The sequence below is a fragment of the Hyperolius riggenbachi genome, chromosome 4 (genome assembly GCF_040937935.1).
Source record: "Hyperolius riggenbachi isolate aHypRig1 chromosome 4, aHypRig1.pri, whole genome shotgun sequence".
Lineage (NCBI taxonomy): Eukaryota > Metazoa > Chordata > Amphibia > Anura > Hyperoliidae > Hyperolius > Hyperolius riggenbachi.
The window spans coordinates 339,841,622-339,868,304 of record NC_090649.1 but is presented as its reverse complement, the minus strand read 5'-3'; the positions used below and the strand labels follow the sequence as shown (position 1 = coordinate 339,868,304).

Here is a 26,683-nt window from a genome sequence, read left to right as displayed (position 1 = left end):
AGTACCGTACTTCTTTAACACGGTCTCCTTCGCTCCCGTGCTTAGATACTCCATCGATTGCCATGACCTTAACTTGTGCTACACTGTGGTGACACATGGTAAAATGGTCAGAAACGGCTTGTCCTGAAGTATAGTTTCTAATAGCAGTTTTGTGTGCCGAAATGCGACTTTTTAAATTCTGTGTAGTCATACATACATATATATAACTACATGGACATTTGATGAGATAAACTACATAAGTAGAGTCACATGTGTATCTACCCCTGACCTGAAATGCAGCACCTGAGGTAGGGTGCACGCCATGCAGGGAGACATCCAATTTTTACCCGATAGAGCCTGGGGTTTATTCTTGTGGATACGCAGTTTATCCCTGACAGTTGGGGCCCATCGAAAAGACATAAGCGGCGGATAACGAAATTCAGGTACCCTAGGCAGACCATATTGCTACATGTAATGTATGTGGATACAAATGGTATGTGACTGGTATGCCTAGGTTTAGACAGGCGATGTGGAGCATCAAAATTTAAAGTATTGGCCGGGTATTCCCTTGAGCGGAATTTGGAAGCCAATTCCACAAGGATTTTGTTATCCGCAAGGATAACAAACCACAGACTCTATCGGGCAAAAATGGATGTGTCCCTGCATGGCGTGCCAGATGTGTGGGAATGTCATGAGGGGCGACAAATTCCATCACCCTACCTCAGGTGCTGCATTTCAGGTCAGGGGTAGATACACAAGTGACTACTTATGTAGTTTATCTCACCAAATGTCCATGTAGTTATATATATATGTAGGTATGACTACACAGAATTTAAAAAGTCGCATTTCGGCACACAAAACTGCTATTAGAAACGATACTTCAGAACAAGCCATTTCTGACCATTTTACCATGTGTCACCACAGTGTAGCACAATTTAAGGTCATGACAATCGATGGTGTATCTAAGCATTGGAGGGGAGGAGACCGTGTTAAAGAACTACTTCGGAGGGAGGCAGGGTGGATAAGAAGATTAGGGGCCATGGATAGAGCAGGTTTAAATAGACAGATTTCTCTTTTTGTATTTGATTGTCTTTTATTTAGCCTATTGTTTCTTAAATTTGGAACTATTTCTAGAGTGTTATATTTCTTACATTTTATTTAACTTTCTTTTTATTTCTGTTTTTAGAGATTATCTTGCCGGGGTGACACTACTATGGCAGCGGGAAGCCTTTAAGCCGGTAACAGTGTGGCGTGAGTATATGCGGCATGTGTTTTGTTTATTGTTATACGTAGCCATGGCTACGTCTCCTGCGCACCGCCCACTGTCCGGATGTCGGAGCGGCTCTGTATTTCCATTGGATTGCGGCATGATGCAGTGATTGGGCGGTGTGAGTCATGTGAACATGACCTCACTTCCGCCTTTGCCGTAGGTGAGCACGGCTATTATGAGCATCGGGACAGCACTTATGGGAGGTTCAGAGCGGCGGTTTACCGCTATGCGGCCATTGGTGAGTGCCTGTTCGAATTTGGTTTCTCTGATTGGTGCATTTTTTGTGCATCTAGTTCCCCATCAGGTCCGCCGCTGTTCCGCTACCAGGATTGGTGATTAGATGTTTTATGGGTAGTACCTATAGATATATAAGGTTGATGTTATGCACTGGGTGTTTGTATGACTTTGTTCAACTTGACAAAGGCCTGTGATAGGCCAAAACAGCAGTCTGTCATTGCTACCTTTTGATGTTTGATTAAAGTATTTGAGCCATAATACTCTGTGGCGGTGTCAGTCCTTGTTTGGATTTCAACTATTGGGACCCCTTGGTACAGGGGTGGGACCTTGGCAAGCATCTAACTTGCAGCCATTATCGGTGCTCCTGGGCTTCTCTACATACAAGGAATTCACAGTGGATGGAGTAGCAGACAGAGCTACAAAGGGGGGGGGGGGAGGCAGAGCGGGACAATGTAGACAAACAAATGGGAGGACCTGTAAGTAGTAGGACCCCAAACTACGCACATTGGCGTGTGCAGTTCACCAATAATAGGGTTTGTTCAGGTGTTTGTGAAAATATATTTTGAAATGAAGACTGTGCATTCCACGTGATGGACATTTACCTTGTTTGATAATCTGATCCTGCAATATGAAGGACATACCTGAAATTAAGACAGGATGATGATATTGTAACTCGTTCTGTGGGGATAGTTACATAGTTATAGTTATTTGGGTTGAATAAAGACATACGTCCATCGAGTTCAACCAGAGAATAATGGGAACCAAGGATGTAATATGGACTTTTGTTATTTGAGGTGCATGGTGGCAGCATATACAGTATTATATGGTGCCTGATCCATCCACTTTCCTTAATACTGCTGTTTTCTCAGTGTCCTGTGGAATGGTTTGCTTAAAAAGATGGAAAATGTCACTGCAGACAGATACAACATCTGTTCAGCAGCAACTTATATGCTCCAAGTAAGTAAAGAAGTAACGTTGCAAGTATTATACAGCTTAAGCACACTGATGTGTGAATAACTCAGAAGCTTCAGCTTCTGAGCAGAGTCCCCCTCCATATGTGTGCCCCGGCCGGCGGCTCTTACACTCTTGGCTGGCATCCTGCAGTATCTCCGGCTCTCTCCGCTGTTAGAGGCAGCATCTGGGCTGGTAGATTACCAGGTAGTGACGTCACTTTCCACGGGCATCCCCGTGGTTCTTCCTGCATTCCACTGCACGATCCAGTTCTCCTATTCGCTGTCACTCCCTCTGGTGGAAACAGTAGATAGGCGTTCGCTGGTGGGTTCAACTAAACAATTCCACTGAGGTGATCAACATGTTTCAATGGGCCACGGCCATCTTCCTCAGGATCAATTTGATCCTGCTACCAAGTTACCAGCCCAGAAGCCGCCTTTAACAGTGGATAGAGCCGGAGATACTGTAGGACGCAAGCTGAGAGTGTGAGAGCCGCCAGCCGGGGCACACACACAGAGGGGACACTGCTCAGAAGCGGAGATGTGAGTTACACATCAGTGCATCAGTGCGCTCAAGCAGTATAATACTTGCAATGTTACCTCTTTACGTACTTGGAGCAGAACAACAGACAGTATATCTGCAGTGACATTTTCCACCTTTTTATGCAAACCATTACGCAGAACACTGAGGAAACCGGAGTATTAAAGAGGAGCTGTTAGGTATAAGGTCTCAGAGAAAATAAACACATATATCAGTAGCTAAAGATTGGCTGTACTTACATTACATATGCATTTCACTGTCCATGTTTGGATTTCACAGAATTTGTATATAGTATATGCAGAGATAGATGCTCCTGACAGCTCATGGCAGGCTCCATGTTTTTCTGTCAAATGTGTCGTCATGTCCTGCCTGCTTCCTGATCACAGATAAGCTCCTACTTGAACAACACAGTGTGCAGTGAATATTAATGAGCCATGTGGCTAGGAACAATAGCTGACTCCTGCAGAGTACTCTGCCCCGAGATTTATCAGTGCTACACGCTGGACTGATTAGAAGCTTCTGTAACTTCTCATTAGCAGCCGAGGGGAGGGCCCCAGAATGCTTTGCAGTTTAGTATGCGGCTTGCGTCCTTATGGGTCTATAACAGACTTTAAGATAAGCACACATCAAAGGTAACTGAGATTTTTTTTTTCTTTCAATTGTTTTTTATTGAAAAGTTTTATAAGTGTTACAGTTCAATTTTCAACAAGAACAAGTCTCAACAACGGTGAACAGAAACAGCATAAAAATTTTTACAGTCAACTCATCTTTAGCTTGAGCGAGAGAAAGCCAGTATAACACTAGTAATGTCAACATACTAATCTGTGGGTAGAACAACTATTACAATTAGTAATCAGATAAGGGATTCCTAAACGCTATCTTGCAGGATAGTCCATCTACCAACTCTAACCCGTACGGGGTCGGGAGAGGACTAGTCTATCATACCTGTCCAGTACCTATAGCTATGAAACCTAAGCTCCAGCGAGATAGGTTTTGCTAATTTCCTAGCATAAGCTAGGGTCAGCTCAATAGGTTCTAGTTGCGATAGTAAGTGCCAACGTATGTAATAGGAAGAGGAGTATATTCGCATATTGTTGAATTTACAGACTTATTCAAGTAAACATCTAGTGTCTTAACATCTACAATGCCGTCGTAAGCAGAGGCAAGTTGAAAGATAAACCGTGATTATGTGGAGATTAGAAGAAAGTAGAATAGGAGAGAGTTAGAAAGGAGAGGGAAGGGACAGCAGAAGAGGGTTCCAGGGACGAGGACTGCCATCCTTGCTTGTGCATCAAACCATAATTAGGTCATTGGTTGTGTACCATAGCTATTTGTTCAGGAGTTAATAAGTAAGCTATCAATGGATCCCAAATTTTATGGAATTTTTTCATGCTATCATTCATACGGGCCCTCAATTTCTCAAAGAACAAGATATTTCCAAGCCTATTTTTGACTGCCTCAAACGAGAGGGATTGAGTATTCCAAGCCGCTGCTATTTTAATTTTGGTTACTGTGAAGATGTAGTTAATGAGAGCATTTTGGGCCGGGGAGAGGGATGGGTATGGGCAACCTAGGAGGACATGGAGAGGATTCCGCGGGACTGGGGCATTAATCAGGGATGAGGCCCAGTTGCAAACTCTGATCCATGGTAACTGAGATTTTTATCTTCACTAATGGCTTTTGGTCTTCCTTCTAAACTGTTTAACACAGGAGAATAGAGGTTTAAATTAGCTTCTGCAGCCTGACAGTTACTCTTTAAGGAAAGTGGATGGATCTTTTTTGATGCATTTTTTTTTAGAGTTTTGCATACTATTGAACACATTTTATAAATAAGGGTTTTTTAAGATTAGTTTATTTCTAGTCTTTTCAAAGGGGGAATCAGGTGGCTCCTGATGCATGTGATGAATGTACAGTGGTGTGAAAAACTATTTGCCCCCTTCCTGATTTCTAATTCTTTTGCATGTTTGTCACACTTAAATGTTTCTGCTCATCAAAAACTGTTAACTATTAGTCAAAGATAACATAATTGAACACAAAATTCAGTTTGAAATGATGGTATTTATTATTTAGTGAGAAAAAAACTCAAAATCTACATGGCCCTGTGTAAAAAAAGTGATTGCCCCCCTTGTTAAAAAAATAACTTAACTGTGGTTTATCACACCTGAGTTCAATTTCTGTAGTCACCCCCAGGCCTGATTACTGGCACACCTGTTTCAATCAAGAAATCAGTTAAATAGGAGCTATCTGACACAAAAAAGTAAACCAAAAGCACCTCAAAAGCTAGACGACATGCCAAGATCCAAAGAAATTCAGGAACAAATGAGAACAAAAGTACTGTAATTGAGATCTATCAGTCCGGTAAAGGTTATAAAGCCATTTCTAAAGCTTTGGGGCTCCAGCGAACCACAGTGAGAGCCATTATCCACAAATGGCAAAAACATGGAACAGTGATGAACCTTTCCAGGAGTGGCCGGCCGACCAAAATTACCCCAAGAGCGCAGAGAAAACTCATCCGAGAGGCCACAAAAGACCCCAGGACAACATCTAAAAAACTGCAGGCCTCACTTGCCTCAATTAAGGTCAGTGTTCACGACTCCACCATAAGAAAGAGACTGGGCAAAAACGGTCTGCATGGCAGATATCCAAGGCGCAAACCACTTTTAAGAAAAAAGAACACTAAGGCTCGTCTCAATTTTGCTAAAAAAAAACATCTCAATGACTGCCAAGACTTTTGGGAAAATACCTTGTGGACCGACGAGACAAAAGTTGAACTTTTTGGAAGATGCGTGTCCCGTTACATCTGGCGTAGAAGTAACACAGCATTTCAGCAAAAGAACATCATACCAACAGTAAAATATGGTGGTGGTAGTGTGATGGTCTGGGGTTGTTTTGCTGCTTCAGGACCTGGAAGGCTTGCTGTGATAGATGGAACCATGAATTCTACTGTCTACCAAAAAATCCTGAAGGAGAATGTCCGGCCATCTGTTCGTCAACTCAAGCTGAAGCGATCTTGGGTGCTGCAGCAGGACAATGACCCAAAACACACCAGCAAATCCACCTCTGAATGGCTAAAGAAAAACAAAATGAAGACTTTGGAGTGGCCTAGTCAAAGTCTTGACCTAAATCCTATTGAGATGTTGTGGCTTGACCTTAAAAAGGTGGTTCGTGCTAAAAAACCCTCAAATAAAGCTGAATTACAAAAATTCTGCAAAGATGAGTGGGCCAAAATTCCTCCAGAGCACTGTAAGAGACTTGTTGCAAGTTATCGCAAACGCTTGATTGCAGTTATTGCTGCTAAGGGTGGCCCAACCAGTTATTAGGTTCAGGGGGCAATTTCTTTTTCACACAGGGCCATGTAGGTTTTGAGTTTTTTTTTCTCACTAAAGAAATAAAAACCATCATTTAAAACTGCATTTTGTGTTCAATTATGTTATCTTTGACTAATAGTTAACGGTTTTTGATGAGCAGAAACATTTAAGTGTGACAAACATGCAAAAGAATAAGAAATCAGGAAGGGGGCAAATAGTTTTTCACACCACTGTATGAGAAAGAGTGAAGTATTGAACTACATATGATTTATAAACCCTATTGACATTGCTCCCTCTTTTCTTTTATTTTTATGGTTATAGCACTATACTTGAAATTATTAATTTTTGTGATAGAGTATTTAAAACTTTGACTTATCTAAGTCCAGCGCTACTCTCTGATATTACTTACTAGTAGACCCAGCCCATTTAAAAAGGGGTTCTAGGTCTACGGCCGCCGCCAGTGCACATGCACGCAACCGCAACCGCCGGGCGCAGCTGCGCGCCAGACCACCTCGCTCGCCCGCACCCACCCCGCTTGCCCGCAACCGCCCACCTCGCTCGCCCGCACCCGCCCACCTCACTCGCTCATCCAGCTCCCTGGTCACAGCTGTCTGTTACTGCGCAGTAACAAAAATCTCGGGACACAGGGACAAAACTGCTGGACGCAGCGACACTTAGCTTTTATTAGGTAGGATTGCTGTTTGCATGGAGTGGGATAAGTGGGAACCCCAACTCCTGAGAGACCAGCAGCAGCAGGAGGAAGAATAGGATTGATTGTTTTCTACGCAGATAGATCTTTGTCTTGGCAGCACCCTTCAAAACCTGATTTTTTTATTATATGGTGCATGGTTTATATCATATGGGATGTGTGTTTGTGTATGTGTGTGATGCGGGGAAAGGGGGGGGGGGGGGGGTGACGAAGGTTTTCTTGCCTGGGGTAACAAAAATTCAAGAACCAACCCTGGTCTCAAGTGTGGCGTCACTAGTGTAGAGTGAGCAGTTCTGCCGAGTGTGTTGGAGGCTCACTGCTGTTCAGTGACCGGGCATCGCCTTTACTCTGCCTAGCCACGTCTCATGCATTGTCGGCCTTTGACTTGAGCGACCAGAGCGGTTGCTCAGGGCGCCAGCTTCCAGGCGAGCGCATGTGATATGTATCACTGGCCCTGGCCGCATTTCTACCGCCTGACTGCGGGCTCCGGGTCCATCTGTGGCTGCTGCGAGTGGAAGCTTCGCCCCCATGGTGCCACTGTTGGCGAAGACTCCAGGAACCTGCTGCTGCCTCTTGCTTAGTCTGTGTGAGCCGTGCGTGCCAGTAGCACCGCCCCTTGCTCACAGGCAATGTCTGTGCTATGCACCAATCAGAGAGAAGCCTGCTTGTCACTCCTGGCCATCTTCTGTCCCCAGCTACAAGCAGAAAAGTAAGATTTCCCAACTGCCTCTCGGTTGGGGAAGTGAGAGGGGTGCCTATATACGCTAAAGGGGGATCTGCTTGCATACTAAATCAATATTTATCTGCCTAGCTATAGACACTAAAAGGGGTATCTGTTTATATACACTAAAGGGGGCTGGGAAGAATCTGCCTATATACACCAAAAGGGATCTGCCTACATACACTAAAGGGAGGGAATCTGCCTATATATACTAAAGAGGGGGATCTGCTTATATACACAAAAAGGGGATCTAAATATATATAATAGAGGGGGGATCTGTCTATATACACTAAAGGGGATCCGCCTCTATACACTAAAGGAGTGGCCTGAATCTGCCTATATACACTAAAAGGGGATCTGCCTATATATACTAGAGGGGGAATCTGCCTATATACACTAAAGGGTGGTGGGGGGGGGGGGAGTCTGCTTCTATACACTAAAGGGGGGAATCTGCCCATATACACTACAGGGGGAATCTGCCTATATCCACTCAAGGGGATCTTGCAAATGGGCGTGTGTGTGTGCATGCGCGTGGGCGCGAAGAGGATGAATGGGGTGGGCCACCAAAATCTGGTTACGCTCAGGGTGCTGTGAAACCTAAGGCTGGCCCTGGTCTCATGACACCCCAGAGCCCTGGGGCAGCTCAGACTCGGCACTGATGACACTACTGATGATGAGTGCTGTTTAGGTAGGAGGAAGAGCAGTGCAGGACAAGTAACGTTGCACCCCTGACTTTGCTCTGCATGGGTTAGTGGGCATGTAATTCCCCAGGGTGAGGTAGGATGGGGTTGTGAGTGAGTAGTGTGCATTGCAGAAGTTAGTGTCAGCTGCCTGGAAGGGGTAGAATTAATGTGTAACTGTCATGAAATAAAAAATCAATTCTTTATTTTTACCTGGTAAACAAGTAATAAGGTTGCTATCCAGGCAATCCAAATGTTAAAAATCACTCTTACTTTTCTTCTCGATAAAAGATCCTTCCCGGTTTCCCTGGCTCTAATCTGGTACATCTGCCACACAAAGGAAGTTGCTGGGTTTTCTTTTCTTTTTCTTTACTTTCCCATCAGACATAACTTATGGTGCCTGATTGACTGAAGACTCTTTCCCTCCCATTTTTCCCTCGCACACGTCTGTTCAGTGGCGGACACAGCCAGCAGTGGGCCCCTGTGCAAAATTGTAATTGTGGGCCCCCTACGACCTGCGGCGCACGTAGCGCGCCGCGGCATAATATGGGCGTGGCTACAACCTGCAAAAAATAGGTGTGGATAGAACCTGCGGCTATGGGCGTGGCAATGACCGGATGAGGGCGGAGCTAACTAACTTAAAGCGAACCCGGGGTGAGGGTTTATTTCCTTTTAAACAATACTAGTTGCCTGGCGGCCCTGCTGATCTATTTGGCTGCAGTAATAAACTGAATTACACCAGCAACAAGCATGCAGCTAATCTTGTCAGTTCTGACAATATTGTCAGAAACCCCTGACCTGCTGCATGCTTGTTCAGGGTCTATGGTTGAAAGAATAAGAGGCAGAGGTCCAGCACGGCAACCAGGCAACTGGTATTGCTTAAAAGGAGAGAAATATGGCAGCCTCAAGATTATTCTCACCTCAGGTTCCCTTGAAAAGTGCAACGCAAAGACAGTGGGCCCAAGTTTTGGTGACCCTTTCCCCAGAAAATTCACATAATTGTGCAGGTTTTCTCAAGAAAATACACATAATGTCTGCAGATATGCCCAGAAAATATGTGCAATCATGTCGGCAGATATGCCCAGAAAATACGTGCAATCATGTCGGCAGATATGCCCAGAAAATACGTGCAATCATTTCGGCAGATATGCCCAGAAAATACGTGCAATCAAGTCGGCAGATATGCCCAGAAAATACGTGCAATCATGTCGGCAGATATGCCCAGAAAATACGTGCAATCATGTCGGCAGATATGCCCAGAAAATACGTGCAATCATGTCGGCAGATTTGCGCAGAAAATACATGCAATCATGTTGGCAGACCTGCCCAGAACATACACCTGCTAATATAAATAAAAAAACAAAAACATTTACTCACCTGCAGCAGCAGACCTCCTGTCCCAGCCTTCATCCGGAGCGCAGCTCCCATGGGTGGTTGGGTGGATAGGTAGCCTGGTGGGTGGGTGGGTGAGTGGGTGGGTGGGTAGGTAGCCTGGTGGGTAGGTAGCCTGGTGGGTGGGTTGGTAACTAGCCTGGTAGGTAGCCGGTTGGTTGGGTAGTTTGGTAGCCTGGTGGGTGGGTGGGTAGGTAGGTAGCCTGGTGGGTGGGTAGCCGGGTGGTTGGGTAGGTAGCCTGGTGGGTGGGTTGGTAGCTAGCCGGGTGGGTGGTTAGGTAGGTAGCCGGGTGGGTAGGTAGGTAGGAAGCCTGGTGGGTGGGTAGGTAGCCGGATGGGTAGGTAGGAAGCCTGGTGGGTGGGTAGGTAGCCGGGTGGGTGGTTAGGTAGGTAGCCGGGTGGGTAGGTAGGTAGCCGGGTGGGTGGTTAGGTAGGTAGCCGGGTAGGTAGGTAGGTAGGAAGCCTAGTCGGTGGGTAGGTAGCCTGGTGGGTGGGTAGGTAGCCGGGTGGGTAGGTGGTTAGGTAGCCGGGTGGGTAGGTAGGTAGGAAGCCTGGTGGGTGGGTAGGTAGCCGGGTGGGTAGGTAGGAAGCCTGGTGGGTAGGTAGGTAGCCGGGTGGGTAGGTGGTTAGGTAGCCGGGTGGGTGGTTAGGTAGTCGGGTGGGTGGTTAGGTAGGAAGCCTGGTGGGTGGGTAGGTAGCCGCGTGGGTAGGTAGGAAGCCTGGTGTGTGGGTAGGTAGCCGGGTGGGTAGGTGGTTAGGTAGCCGGGTGGGTAGGTAGGTAGGAAGCCAGGTGGGTGGTTAGGTAGTCGGTGGGTAGGTAGGTAGGAAGCCTGGTGGGTGGGTAGGTAGCCGGGTGGGTAGGTGGTTAGGTAGCCGGGTGGGTAGGTAGGTAGGAAGCCAGGTGGGTGGTTAGGTAGTCGGGTGGGTAGGTAGGTAGGAAGCCTGGTGGGTGGGTAGGTAGCTGGGTGGGTAGGTGGTTAGGTAGCCGGGTGGGTAGGTGGTTAGGTAGCCGGGTGGGTAGGTAGGTAGGAAGCCAGGTGGGTGGTTAGGTAGTCGGGTGGGTAGGTAGGTAGGAAGCCTGGTGGGTGGGTAGGTAGGGGGAAAAAAATAATAAAAAAAATATATATAAAATATATATAAAAAATATATATTAAAAAAAAAATACTTAATGGGCCTCTGAAGAAAACGGAACTTCAGGGGCCCTCGTGCGGCGGCACGGCCGTATGTCCGCCACTGCGTCTGTTCCTCTCTGATTGGCCAATATTTCTCATGCTGAGACAATGCACTTTTTACTGCAGAGCTGGGTGGGAATGTCTGAAGACTGAGAGGATGGTGGGCAAAGCATACACAGACAGAGTAAGGGAGGAAATTGTCAGGATTGGCTTCAAAATAGACATAGTCAAAATGGAAAATCCTAAGAAGGATTTACTCTTTTTTTACCATAGAGAAATCACTAAAATCAAAGTGTGGGCAGTGCAATACATCTGTAAGTATAGCAAGTACTTATCTATCTATATATATATATATATATATATATATATATATATATATATATATATATATATATATATATATATATACAGTGGTGTGAAAAACTATTTGCCCACTTCCTGGTTTCTTATTCTTTTGCATGTTTGTCACACTTAAATGTTTCTGCTCATCAAAAACCGTTAACTATTAGTCAAAGATAACATAATTGAACACAAAATGCAGTTTTAAATGATGGTTTTTATTATTTAGTGAGAAAAAAAACCTCAAAACCTACATGGCCCTGTGTGAAAAAGAAATTGCCCCCTGAACCTAATAACTGGTTGGGCCACCCTTAGCAGCAATAACTGCAATCAAGCGTTTGCAATAACTTGCAAGGAGTCTTTTACAGCACTCTGGAGGAATTTTGGCTCACTCATCTTTGCAGAATTGTTGTAATTCAGCTTTATTTGAGGGTTTTCTAGCATGAACCGCCTTTTTAAGGTCATGCCACAACATCTCAATAGGATTCAGGTCAGGACTTTGACTAGGCCACTCCAGTCTTCATTTTGTTTTTCTTCAGCCATTCAGAGGTGGATTTGCTGGTGTTTTTTGGGTCATTCTCCTGCTGCAGCACCCAAGATTTGCTTAAGCTTGAGTTGACGAACAGATGGCCGGATATTCTCCTTCAGAATTTTTTGGTAGACAGTAAAATTAATGGATCCATCTATCACAGTAAGCCTTCCAGGTCCTGAAGCAGCAAAACAACCCCAGACCATCACACTACCACCACCATATTTTACTGTTGGTATGATGTTCTTTTGCTGAAATGCTGTGTTACTTCTACGCCAGATGTAACGGGGGGCACACCTTCCAAAAAGTTCAACTTTTGTCTCGTCGGTCCACAAGGTATTTTCCCAAAAGTCTTGGCAATCATTGAGATGTTTTTTTTAGCATAATTGAGACGAGCCTTAATGTTCTTTTTGCTTAAAAGTGGTTTGCGCCTTGGATATCTGCCATGCAGGACATTTTTGCCCAGTCGGCCGGCCACTCCTGGGAAGGTTCATCACTGTTCCATGTTCATCACTGTTCCATGTTTTTGCCATTTGTGGATAATGGCTCTCACTGTGGTTCGCTGGAGTCCCAAAGCTTTAGAAATGACTTTATAACCTCTACCAGACTGATAGATCTCAATTACAGTACTTTTGTTCTCATTTGTTCCTGAATTTCTTTGGATCTTGGCATGATGTCTAGCTTTTGAGGTGCTTTTGGTCTACTTCTCTGTGTCAGATAGCTCCTATTTAAGTGATTTCTTGATTGAAACAGGTGTGGCAGTAATCAGGCCTGGGGGTGACTACAGAAATTGAACTCAGGTGTGATAAACCACAGTTAAGTTATTTTTTAACAAGGGGAGCAATCACTTTTTCACACAGGGCCATGTAGATTGGGTTTTTTTTCTCACTAAATAATAAAAACCATCATTTAAAACTGCATTTTTGTGTTCAATTATGTTATCTTTGACTAATAGTTAACGGTTTTTGATGAGCTGAAACGTTTAAGTGTGACAAACATGCAAAAGAATAAAAAATCAGGAAGGGGACAAATAGTTTTTCACACCACTGTATTATGTACGTATGTTTTTTTTCTGAGATAGTATGGCTGACAGCTCCTCTTTAATTTAATTTAATTTAATTTAATTGTATCTAGGGAACCAAGCTGTGTAATTCGGTTATCTGAAGGTCACACTGCTATCTAATTACTGTGACACTATAATGCATTGCAGTACATAAAACCATGTGCTCCTAATATGGCCATGACTGTACTAGTAAGCCCACTTTTTTGCTCCTGGCCTAGCTTTAAGTGCTTTATGTGACATAAAAAAAATGAATTGGGGTGTGGAATCTGTCCTGAGTTTAGGGCGCTAGAACCTCTGTGCCTACAATCTCCAGAGTTTTAAATCCGGCCCTGACAGTGTTTAACTTTGCTGTGAAGGCTGTTTATTACATGCCTGGAAGGCTTTATTAATTCACTGCTGCTTAGTCCATGCCTTTATTACATACTGACTGGACTACTGTAATACTCTCTACACCGGCCTTCCAAAAAAGGACTTGTACCGCCTACAGCTGATACAGAATACTGCTGCCAGACTGTTAACCAACCAACCCCGTCACTGTCACATAACTCCAGTCCTACACTCCCTTCACTGGCTACCTATAACATGGAGGGTCCTATTCAAGAGCGGCCTACTGACATTTAAATCTCTTCATAATCTGGGCTGTGGAAACATGAAAGAAATGTTACAGCTGCATAGCAATCCCTGCAATCTCAGATCCACAGGTTCTCATAATCTAGTCATACCCAGAGTCCACCTGGAAACGTTTGGTCCTAGAGTCTTTTGTCATGCTGCTCCTACGTTATGGAACTCCTTACCTCAGCAGATCAGGACAGCTCCATCTCTGCACATGTTTAAATCCAGACTGAAAACCCACCTGTTCAGTTTGGCATTTGCAGAAATATAATTTGTGAATACTTTATCCTACTACCAACTACTGAATCTGAGAGAGCCTAAGCGCTTTGAGTCCTATGGGAGAAAATCGCTATAGAAATGTTATTGTTATTTTTAAAAGCTGCTAATCGGTGGTTGTTTTTTTGTTTTTATTACAATAAATGCAGTTAATAAGACTGAGCACAGTTTTTTTCTACAGTATTTAGTGAGTGTAAGCAGCTCTGTGGGCATAGCAGACCTTTTCTTACCAGAAACCTTTTGAATTCATTTTATGATATACGAATTCCATGTGCTGACTACTTCTAGCAATGCTGTACTCATGAGTTCAGAGAACCTATCATTTTTGAACACATAACAAATATAAATGGGGTAACTATGGGCAGTAGCAGTGCTACTCTGGCTCAATCAATTTTTAGCCTCAATTTCAATGAATTATTGATCACAATGTTTAAAATGTAATTTACATTTATGAACGCTTATGTTTGTCTAATCGACTGTCTTGTTGAGCAAAACAATTCTATAGTTTGTAGCTACCTTACGAATATTTTACGATCCACAAAAAAAATCACTTTTTGTGTGATCAAGTCTCCAATATAATGCTGGTTTGTCACAAATCTTGTGAACTTGCCAGAAATGATTTCACTAATTCGTAGTGGCTAGGCCATCAGCCAGCAAGACTAATTACAACCCACATCTCCCTCTGCTATGTAGTCCTTTAGAGCGCTTTGATACAGAAGGCTGAAGGTGGGGACATTTTTAATGACATGCAGACAGGGATAATCTCTTATAAGGTCACTTATACATAGAGCATATGAATAATAATTTATGGCTCAAATGCAACTTGAGTTTTAAAGGATGAGGTATAGGGCACAATGAGGTATTGGTGAAAAGGAGACAAAGGTATAATGAGACATAGAGGACTGAATATAATGAGGTGTGGGGCCATGCTTTTTCACGTAATATAGTGTTTGTTTTTTGTCTGTTTTTTTCAGAAGACGCAATCTGGATGTGTTTTTAATTTCATTTTCTTCATTGCACTCAAGCTTCATACTCTGCAATATGGGGCTAACTGATGGAAGGGGTTACAAATAGCAAAATATATATTTTGCAGGTCTGCAGTGTGCTTAGAAAACTGCAGCCTTACTGTATGCCTATTCAGTGTTTTCAATTAATAGAGGTTTGGTTTTTGTTTTTATCTTTGCACTCTGCAAGGCAGGGTAAGTTAATTGGAGGCATTACTATTAGCAAAAGGTGTATTTTGAGCTTTTTTATTATTATTATTTTTTTTTTGCAGAGCATCATGCCTTTTTTGTGTCCTTTCAACAAGAGAGAAAGGATGCTTTCCTGTTATTGCATTGATTAATATTGTTTTACTTTCATTTTTTTTAAAGGAAGGGGGAGGAGGACTGAGAACTCAGAGCTCTGCTCTATCTGTGTCTTGCTACAGGAGTAGCTTGAATTAAGTGGTATCAAGGCTTTAAAAACAGGCTTTAGTACACAGGCAATAGAGACAAATATAAGAAGTCTGATATGCTTTTTAACTAATCCTTTTGAAGCTATATTTTACTTGAAGGTTCTGAAATAGATCAAATTATAGTCTCCATATTGAGCATCATCTTTGTCTTGTGTGGTATATGCTTACCTAGAGTAGCTGTTTGAGGATGTGTACTGTTGCCCTGAATGTTTGCATATTCAGTAATGGCTCATATACACGGGTTACAACTGTCGCCGCAACCACTTGGCACGCGTATTGCGGCGACAGGTTCCCCGTGAGTATAACATGCGCACCACGAACCGTCGATAGTCAGAGCTGTCGCCAGGCGATTGGCGTGGCCAATCGCCGGCAACAGCTTTCGCCGCAACTGTCGCTAGTTCGCCACGCGTACTGCGTGTGTATGTGGACTAGCGACAGCAACCCCATAGACCATGGACGGAGCTTCTGGCAGGGGGGAGTAACCTTCGGCGACAGCTTCCGCTGCATCTCTGTCCCTCTGTGCGCTGTGTGTACGGCTACTGCACAGAGGGACGTGGAGACGAGCTGTCGCGCACACGTCCCCGGTGTGCTAGCGACAAGCTACAGCGGTAACCCGTGTGTGCCCAGCTTTAGAAGCCATAATCAATGCGTTAACCGAACAGCTTTCACATTCAGATATATAGACTTGTATGTAGAGAAGCTTAGTACTGACAGGACTGGCAGTGGCCATGTTCAGCAAAGAGGAGGGTGAAGTACAGCAAGAGCAGGGTATACCAAATGGGTCACAGTAAGGAGAGGGGGAGTATAAGAAGGGCTAATCCAAGTTAACACACCCTAATAAATTTGCTTATTTCCATGATGTTAGGGTTGCTGATTCTTGGGTAGTGTTGCTGAACCAGCAATAGGAGTGCAGCTAAAGTCAAACAGGTGCTGGTGGTAAGTTAACTCAGTTAGTAGGTGAGCATGTAATCTGTCAAGAGTCCTTTGTTGTCATACTCTTAATTTGTTTCCCAGGTGTTGGATTTGACATGTACCTTTGAATTTTTGAAGAACTGAGAAGAATTTTCAGTCAACTACAGGCTCTATACTAGGGACAGTCTGCACATAAATGAGAAGAGTACAGCTGTCTTGGGGAAAAAGATGGTTAGGAAGTTGGAAAAGATTTTAAACTAGGATCTCTGGGAGGAGGGGAGTATATAAAGAGTACACATGTATGAGACTGAGTAGACAAAAATAAGATTATAACAGTAGCAGGGGGATTTGGGACTAGCAGAAAGTGTAATGTCTGGTACATACCATGCAAATTCCCGTCATATGGACGATCAAATAGAAGTTTCTGGCAGGTCTTATATGATTGACTATAGTTTTTCTGATCCATTTTTCTATACAAAATCGATCGGAAATCAGCTCGGTCTTGACAGCAATTATCTATTTGACCGTCTATCTGATGAGAAATTGCATTGTGTGTACCAGGCATAATGCTAGGTACACACGATACAAATTTATGGCAGATTCACTGCCAGATCAACTATTTCCAACAGGTCCGATCTGATTTACGATAGATTTTTCATAGATGTGAATGGAAAACCATCTGAAATCAGATCGGACCTGTTGGAAATAGTTGATCTGGCAGTAAATCTGCCAGAAAATTGCATTGTGTGTACCTAGCATAAGGCAGTGATTAAACTTTCATCAGCTCCAGCAACTGTTAGTTTAAAGTAATATGTGGTTGTAAAAACACAATATGCATGTAAACCAATGAAATGAGCCTTACAAATTAAATGAATGAATATGAGTTGCTAATATTGTGGGAATAACAGACACATTTGCTGTGGTTTTTCTTTTTTGTTTTTAAAGTACACATCAGACAGTCAAGGTAAAGGGAAATTTCAGGTCCAAAATGTACCTCATGTCCCAGGCTATAAGAATAATGCTGTAATTGAAGGCTGCAAGCAATTCATTGTTTTTAATGACTAAAAACTCTTACTTCCTGGGTCTTATGCCAACGGACCTGGAACACAAGACACATATAATATTTATATAAAGAACTGCATCAAATAACTGTGTCTGTTGCTTTTCCATTGCTCTGTAATTGGCTAATCAGAGGTACTTTTGGGAAACCTGAAAACTCCCATGGGCTTTGAGGCCTTATAATTTCGGGTTGACATATTTTTGGTAAGCTGCTCCATTTCATCTTGGTGGTGGAACTGCCTGCAACACATATGTGAAGATATTTGTGCTGAAAAGGAACAAACTTTGAAAGCAACTGGATATTTATAGTACTGTGGGACTCTGTTACAATAGTCCATACGAATTCCCTATTGAGAAAACATGAAGAAACCTATCTAGGAACTAGGATCAACAGTTATTCAATTTTTTGATTGCCATTTTGCTTCAATGGCATATGATGGCCTAAAATGGACTAGTGCTGTTGCATATGTGCTTCCAGACATTTCTGTGAGTGAAATACAGGTCCTTCTCAAAAAATTAGCATTTTGTGATAAAGTTCATTATTTTCTGTAATTTACTGATAAACATTAGACTTTCATATATTTTAGATTCATTACACACAACTGAAGTAGTTCAAGCCTCTTATTGTTTTAATATTGATGATTTTGGCATACAGCTCATGAAAACCCAAAATTCCTATCAGACTTCTCAAAAAATTAGCATATCATGAAAAGGTTCTCTAAACGAGCTATTAACCTAATCATCTGAATCAACTAATTAACTCTAAACACCTGCAAAAGATTTCTGAGGCTTTTAAAAACTCCCAGCCTGGTTCATTACTCAAAACCGCAATCATGGGTAAGACTGCCAACCTGACTGCTGTCCAGAAGGCCATCATTGACACCCTCAAGCAAGAGGGTAAGACACAGAAAGAAATTTCTGAACGAATAGGCTGTTCCCAGAGTGCTGCATCAAGGCACCTCAGTGGGAAGTCTGTGGGAAGGAAAAAGTGTGGCAGAAAACGCTGCACAACGAGAAGAGGTGACCGGACCCTGAGAAGATTGTGGAGAAGGACCGATTCCAGACATTGGGGGACCTGCGGAAGCAGTGGACTGAGTCTGGAGTAGAAACAGCCAGAGCCACCGTGTACAGGCGTGTGCAGGAAATGGGCTACAGGTGCTGCATTCTCCAGGTCAAGCCACTTTTGAACCAGAAACAGCGGCAGAAGCGCCTGACCTGGGCTACAGAGAAGCAGCACTGGACTGTTGCTCAGTGGTCCAAAGTACTTTTTTCGGATGAAAGCAACTTTTGCATGTCCTTCGGAAATCAAGGTACCAGAGTCTGGAGGAAGACTGGGGAGAGGGAAATGCCAAAATGCTTGAAGTCCAGTGTCAAGTACCCACTGTCAGTGATGGTCTGGGGTGCCATGTCAGCTGCTGGAGGGCAGGGTCAATGCAGCTAGCTATCAGGAGATTTTGGAGCACTTCATGCTTCCATCTGCTGAAAAGCTTTATAGAGATGATTTCATTTTTTAGCACGACCTGGCACCTGCTCACAGTGCCAAAACCACTGGTAAATGGTTTACTGACCATGGTATTACTGTGCTCAATTGGCCTGCCAACTCTCCTGACCTGAACCCCATAGAGAATCTGTGGGATATTGTGAAGAGGAAGTTGAGACACAAGACCCAACACAGATGAGCTTAATGCTACGTACACACTTGCGATAACTATCGTTTGCAAAGAACGATAGTTACCAGACGAACGATATTGGAAAGATTGGTATGCAACGATGGGATGCAGCGATCATCATACACATTTTAACGATAGTTCTCGCAGAAAAGAACGATCAGAAGTAAATGTTGCGTACATATTTATATAAAATAAAAAAAAAACACTGACATGGAGTTACAATAGATACAAATATATGATTGTTAACTTGAAAACAAAGTTTAATTGAAATGAGCAATGTAACAATCTTTACGGCCGCGCTACAAAGGAAGTACTGAAGCTGGGCAGAATTCAACGCAGGCGCATTTGGCCCTTGTAACGATCGTTCTCGGCCGATGTCTGTACACACTATAGTTTTGTAACGATTGTCGGTAGATATGATCCGTCAGGTTGGATATTTCCATCTTCCCGATGTCGTTCTTTTGTCGTTCGTGTTAATGATCGTTGGGTAAAGTTCTTTCCCTGATTGTTGGCGGAACGATCGTTAATGAGATGTTTCAAACGACCATAGTCGCCAGTGTGTACGCAGCATTAGGGCGCTATCGAAGCATCCTGGGCCTCCATAACACCTGAGTAGTGCCACAGGCTGATTGCCTCCATGCCACGCCGCATTGAAGCAGTCATTTCTGCAAAAGGATTCCCGACCAAGTATTGAGTGCATAACTGAACATAATTATATGAAGGGTGACTTTTTTTTTTTTTTGGTCGTAAGAAATATGCTAATTTTTTGAAATAGGAATTTTGGGTTTTCATGAGCTAGATGCCAAAATCATCAATATTAAAACAATAAAAGGCTTGAACTACTTCAGTTGTGTGTAATGAATCTAAATATATATGAAAGTCTAATGTTTATCAGTACATTACAGAAAATAATGAACTTTATCACAATATGGTAATTTTTTGAAAAGGACCTGTATAACCACTAATTGCATGCCACACTTTCAGATATATTATTGAATTTCAATAAATTATGATAATGGATATGTAGTTGGAAGACTTCCTACAACTATTTTAGGTTTTCATGTATCAAATACTCTGTTCACTGTCACTGTTAGCCCAGAGGAAGAATTGAGATCTGGAGATTGGTCAGACCACTACATGACCTTAATTATCTCCTTCTTTAGCCACTCCTTTGTTACCGTGGCGTATGTTTTTGGTCACTGGCATTCTGCAAGACCCATCTCCAGTATTCTGGCTCAGAAAAGGAGGTTAACAGCCACCATTTTACTGTTGTCCTTTTCATTGGCCCCACGCTTAAACGGAAATCAGCCCCAAAGCAAAATGTTTCCACCTCCGTGTCCCGTCTGAAAAGCACCCTGCAGCATGACATGACCCATGCTCAGTACTTCTCTTCCACCAAACACAGCAGTTTGAGTTGATGCCAAAAAGCTCAATTTTGGTTTCATGTGACCATAGTACTTAGTCAGTACATAGTCTCCCAAATTGTCTCTAAATCATTAACATGTTCACTGGCAAACTTAATATTCAAGTTTGTGTGCCTTATTGAGCAGGGAGTCCTTGCAGATGCTGTTAGAGCTCAATCTATTAGTGTGTTATGTATGGTGTTCTTGGTTACTGAAGTCTCAACTGCCTTCAGATAATTAACAAGCCCCTACCGTGTAGTTGTGGGCTGATCCTTCCCCTCACTTTTCACATGGTCATCTTCTCCCCATGAGGCAAGAGGGCCAGCAGAGGGATGCACAAGGGGCGTCATGTGGCAGGCGGTGTTAGTGACAAGAACACTACTTGCTACACAAGTAGATTGCCCAGGCTGATAGGGTACCACTATACTCAGATTGTCAACAGAGGCAGTTGCTATCAGCTGCCTCCACCGAGTTTCATTGAACGTGTCTACTAGGCTTGAGGGTTTGTTACCACTTGAGCAGAGAACGGGCATTGAATAGCTTCTATTTGATAAACCGGAGCCGTTCACACTTGTCACTCTGCAACAGATCTGTGGGATCCATTGTGGTAAGCGGACCGCACTTCTGTGCAGTCCGCGATAATCCCAGGCAGGCAAATGCATTCCTCCATATAGCCTGTGTGGATAACGCATCTTCCCCGGGTTACAGCCATCAGAGTGGACATTACACTGCCCCCTCCCGCTGATCCAGCGCAAGTGGAAACCAAACAGATAAGTTCAAAAGTTGACAGCAGCTGGGCGAGTGAGCTGCAGAGGGGAGAAAGCAATGTGATCCGCAAGAGCGCTCAGCGGTGAGTGAAATCTACACCCTGGAAGGAATAACAGCCTCCAAACAGGGTGTAGATTTCAATTACCGCAGTCCAAAAGAGGTTAAAGGGACTCCGAGCAGTGCCTGTGGGTATGCCGTTAAGCATACACACAACTAATTCATTATATCCTCACACCTACCAGCATGATGTTTGTAATTACAGGGAGTGCAGAATTATTAAGCAAGTTGTATTTTTGAGGAATAATTTTATTATTGAACAACAACCATGTTCTCAATGAACCCAAAAAACTCATTAATATCAAAGCTGAATATTTTTGAAAGTAGTTTTTAGTTTGTTTTTAGTTTTAGCTATTTTAGGGGGATATCTGTGTGTGCAGGTGACTGTTACTGTGCATAATTATTAGGCAACTTAACAAAAAACAAATATATATACCCATTTCAACTATTTATTTTTGTTAACAAATCAATTTTATTGTTCTACAAGAAACAAGAAAATATACATTAGGAGCCACTGTGTTTCACACACAAGAGAAATGAACAGAGTGAATATACAATATAATATTATCTCAATGGCAGGAAGAGTATACAGACCCAGTATGCAGTTATATATGATATTATATAAACCAGCTAAGGATATGTAAAATAGCTATTACAAACATGAAAATATTCTGTGTGTGCTAAGTCTCCAGTATCAACTTTTAAACCTCATCATCCTAAAGATTAATAGGTATTTGCGTGCAGAAGACACAGCGCTCCTGGAAGAAGGTGAGAAGAAGGAAAGGAGGAGAAGAAGGAAGAAGAAGAACAAAGAGAAAGAAAGGCATTAAAAGAAAGGAAAACGACTCTGGGCTCACTCCCAATCACATCCTAGAATGTCCCGAATAGTCAGCACCTCATCAAACTGTTGTGAAGGAAACAAGGTTTTAACTAGAATCCAAGTTAGATCCGGTTGTTGGAATATTGTCACACCATGGTGTCCATATCTTATAAAATCTTTGTGGGCAATTACGATTTTTATAAGTCATTTGAAATAACGGGAGGGCATGATTAATGGTACGTTTCCACATATTTATAGAGGGCTCCGCTTTGCCTCAATTATTTATTTTTACCAGTGAAACCAATATAACATCTCAACATTCACAAATATACATTTCTGACATTCAAAAACAAAACAAAAACAAATCATTGACCAATATAGCCACCTTTCTTAGCAAGAACACTCAAAAGCCTGCCATCCATGGATTCTGTCAGTGTTTTGATCTGTTCACCATCAACATTGCGTGCAGCAGCAACCACAGCCTCCCAGACACTGTTCAGAGAGGTGTACTGTTTTCCCTCCTTGTAAATCTCGCATTTAATGATGGACCACAGGTTCTCAATGGGGTTCAGATCTGGTGAACAAGGAGGCCATGTCATTAGTTTTTCTTCTTTTATACCCTTTCTTGCCAGCCACGCTGTGGAGTACTTGGACGCGTGTGATGGAGCATTGTCCTGCATGAAAATCATGTTTTTCTTGAAGGATGCAGACTTCTTCCTGTACCACTGCTTAAAGAGGGTGTCTTTCAGAAACTGGCAGTAGGACTGGGAGTTGAGCTTGACTCCATCCTCAACCCGAAAAGGCCCCACAAGTTCATCTTTGATGATACCAGCCCAAACCAGTACTCCACCTCCACCTTGCTGGCGTCTGAGTCAGACTTTAGCTCTCTGCCCTTTACCAATCCAGCCACGGGCCCATCCATCTGGCCCATCAAGACTCACTCTCATTTCATCTTTCCATAAAACCTTAGAAAAATCAGTCTTGAGATATTTCTTGGCCCAGTCTTGAAGTTTCAGCGTGTGTGTCTTGTTCAGTGGTGGTCGTCTTTCAGCCTTTTTTACCTTGGCCATGTCTCTAAGTATTGCACATCTTGTGCTTTTGGGCATTTAAGTGATGTTGCAGCTCTGAAATATGGCCATACTGGTGGCAAGTGGCATCTTGGCAGCTGCACGCTTGACTTTTCTCAGTTCATGGGCAGTTATTTTGTGCCTTGGTTTTTCCACACGCTTCTTGCGACCCTGTTGACTATTTTGAATGAAACGCTTGATTGTTCTATGATCACGCTTCAGAAGCTTTGCAATTTTAAGAGTGCTGCATCCCTCTGCAAGATATCTCACTATTTTTGACTTTTCTGAGCCTGTCAAGTCCTTATTTTGACCCATTTTGCCAAAGGAAAGGAAGTTGCCTAATAATTATGCACACCTGATACAGGGTGTTGATGTCATTAGACCACACCCCTTCTCATTACAGAGATGCACATCACCTAATATGCTTAATTGGTAGTAGGCTTTCGAGCCTATACAGCTTGGAGTAAGACAACATGCATAAAGAGGATGATGTGGTCAAAACAATCATTTGCTTAATAATTCTGCACTCCCTGTATATCCCCCTGGGTTCCTTGTATTTCATTGCATTGCACTGAATGGAGCTGCCAACTCTGGGGAAAGTGTTGTCCTGCATAATACAATGCTGAATAAGGAATCCAAGATGGGGGCCACGATTTCGATCGCGAAAATAATGAAAACTAAAAAGCGTAGGGTTGCAATTTACCGGTATATATCATTGGAAAGAGGAGAAAGAGAGCTTCAAAATGGTATGCATCTTTCCATAGTTACTGCACTGCTCTGAGTCCCTTTAAAGATCTCCATATACACTAAACATATTTATATTGTGTGGTGAAAGTCATTCAGGCATATTGAGGAAAAGCTGGGATACGTATATTAGAGTATGATTCTGTTTTAGCCATTTAGTGGGTGGCTTGGATTACCCTCCCAAAAAAGCACAAGTAAAACTCATAAGGAGACAAAAATAAAGTGTAAAGCCTAGGTGTCAAAATGTATGAAAAAAAATCTATGGATTCTACCTGGTGTTCTTGTTGTACTCAGCCTTTTCACAAAAAGTTGTCATTTAACATAATCCTCCACATTGAAGTAAATCATTAATGCGCCATTAGTAAAGGCTCACACCACTAGCAGCCTTTTCTAAGTGCTAGTGATTTGAAAAAGCTCTTGCTAATGCAATGCTATGGGGATCTTTATAAAATCACATCGCTCAAGTAGGATCACACCAATACATTAGCAAGAGCTTTTCAAATCACAAAATGCTCAGAAAAGTGCGCCTAGTGGGTTCCAGGCCTAAATGAGGTTTTAAAAAATCTCTATAAAATTATACTAATGCCATTATGATGCCTTTTTAACAAAAAAACATGTATGAATAACTTTTCAGATGGACATTTTAAAACTTGAGCAAACCCCTGGAGGATGTATGCTAAAATACAATGAAGCATCTGAGGGGAAAAAAAGAGACCCTTTTGCTGAGAAAGTATTTTAAAATCCTGACCTTACTATGACTTGCAAACAGGGCAAGGTTGAAAAAAAATGTTGCTGTTGCTCCATGATTCAACATTCCAGTCCTTTCAGCGACCTCAGGGTACTCACACCAGATTCTGTGTTCAGCCTATCGCGTTTACAAAGCCTAAAAGGTGGCCACACACCATACAATTTTTTAAATATCTGCTCAATTTAAGAATGGCAATCAATTTTTCTAACTGATTGAAAAAAATCACAAATCTGACCAATATACAGTGATGTGAAAAACTATTTGCCCCCTTCCTGATTTCTTATTCTTTTGCATGTTTGTCACACTTAAATGTTTCTGCTCATCAAAAACCATGAACTATTAGTCAAAGATAACATAATTGAACACAAAATGCAGTTTTAAATGATGGTTTTTATTATTTAGTGAGAAAAAAAACCTCAAAACCTACATGGCCCTGTGTGAAAAAGAAATTGCCCCCTGAACCTAATAACTTGTCGGGCCACCCTTAGCAGCAATAACTGCAATCAAGCGTTTGCGATAACTTGCAACAAGTCTTTTACAGCGCTCTGGAGGAATTTTGGCCCACTCATCTTTGCAGAATGTTTGTAATTCAGCTTTATTTGAGGGTTTTCTAGCATGATCCGCCTTTTTTAAGGTCATGCCACAACATCTCAATAGGATTCAGGTCAGGACTTTGACTAGGCCACTCCAAAGTCTTCATTTTGTTTTTCTTCAGCCATTCAGAGGTGGATTTGCTGGTGTGTTTTGGGTCATTGTCCTGCTGCAGCCCCCAAGATCGCTTCAGCTTGAGTTGATGAACAGATGGCCGGACATTCTCCTTCAGGATTTTTTGCATTTCAAAGATCTTTATTGGCGGTAAACATAAACATTGCCAACAATTATGTATACATATAGCACATTAAATCATATAATACATAACAAATGACTGTCATAACAAATAGACAATCAACCAAACATTGACCGATATATGTCAGAACATCAATATCAAGAAGATAAAGCATGAAAAAATAAAATAATGGTTAATAAATACAAGATTAAAGAAATTATAATATTGTTAGGGTATAGTAGAGACCACTGACATTTAAATCCTCAATCCATCCTGACCAGATACTATTAAATTTGGACATATTATCATTTAGCATCGCATTTATTCTCTCACTAATCATAATATTAGATATTTGAGTAAAAGTTTTAGAAACATGGATACGGAGAGACCTCCATCTTCTTGCAATTGTGATTCTAGCTGCTGACAAGATATGCTGAACTAATTTTTGTTCACATTTTAGAATGTTTGGCATTGGAAATCCTAAAAGAAAGGTCCAAGGATCCTTTTTAATACAGATTTTAAAAGCTTATTAATTTTTTTATTGAATTCATTCCAAAATTTTGCAATTTTTGGACATGACCACCAAACATGGATGAGGTCTCCCCTTGCTCCACAATTCCTGAAACACCGATCAGAGTTGCTATTACTGAAATGATGCATCATATGTGGCGTAATGTAGGCTCTATGAAGTAATTTAAGAGATGTTTCTAAGATTGAATAATATAAACTATTGTTAGATAATAAAGTACATGCATCAAACCATTCTATAGAAGATTTTTCCATCCCTAAATCTTCTTCCCATCTAATCATAAATTTGTGTTTAAAGTCAGGTTTAGGATTGATCATACTAGAATATATAAATGAGATCTTTCCTTTCCTTAAAGGTTGTAACATACAAACCCTCTCAAATTGAGTTGGTTCTTGTAAATTTCTAGTTTTCAAATATCGATTCCAAAAATTATAAAAGGGCGAAAATTCAAAAAAAAAATTCTAAAGACAATGACCACTTTTTCTGTAAAATTTCTCAATGTAAGCAATTTACCAAATCTACAGACATGATGCAATTTTGAGAAAGGAGTTTGAAGATCTAACTTCCATAAGAGATTTTTTAACCAACATTTCTTTGGTAGATCTGGGCATCCTGCAATTTCAAGTAGTGGAGACACTCTATTTTGTAAATTAAATCTAAACCTATTTGCCCTCCATAAAATCAGAGAATGTTGAGTACTAGGCAAAATATTTATTGAATTTTTTGGGCTATTGGCCCACATTAAACCTTGCCAAGTAAAAGGCGATAATAAAGAAGATTCCATTTCAACCCATCTAGGGGAGTCCATATTAGCTTCTATAGCAGACAATTGAGAAATTTGACATG

The 26,683-nt window shown here is 42.1% G+C and overlaps 1 protein-coding gene across 3 annotated transcripts in view; it reads left to right on the top strand.

The window, feature by feature from the left end:
* SCAF8 (SR-related CTD associated factor 8) overlaps positions 1-26,683 on the top strand; it is a 593,726-nt gene that overhangs the window by 351,616 nt on the left and 215,427 nt on the right. Inside the window, exon 21 of one of the 3 annotated variants that reach the window (XR_011019399.1) lies at positions 1,166-1,230. The exons of 1 other annotated variant lie outside the window; for it this stretch is intronic. The gene's annotated coding sequence lies outside the window, so the exon portion shown is untranslated. Of the gene's footprint in view, positions 1-1,165; positions 1,745-26,683 lie in introns of those variants that run through there. One more of the 3 variants, XM_068231893.1, reaches the window with a different exon arrangement.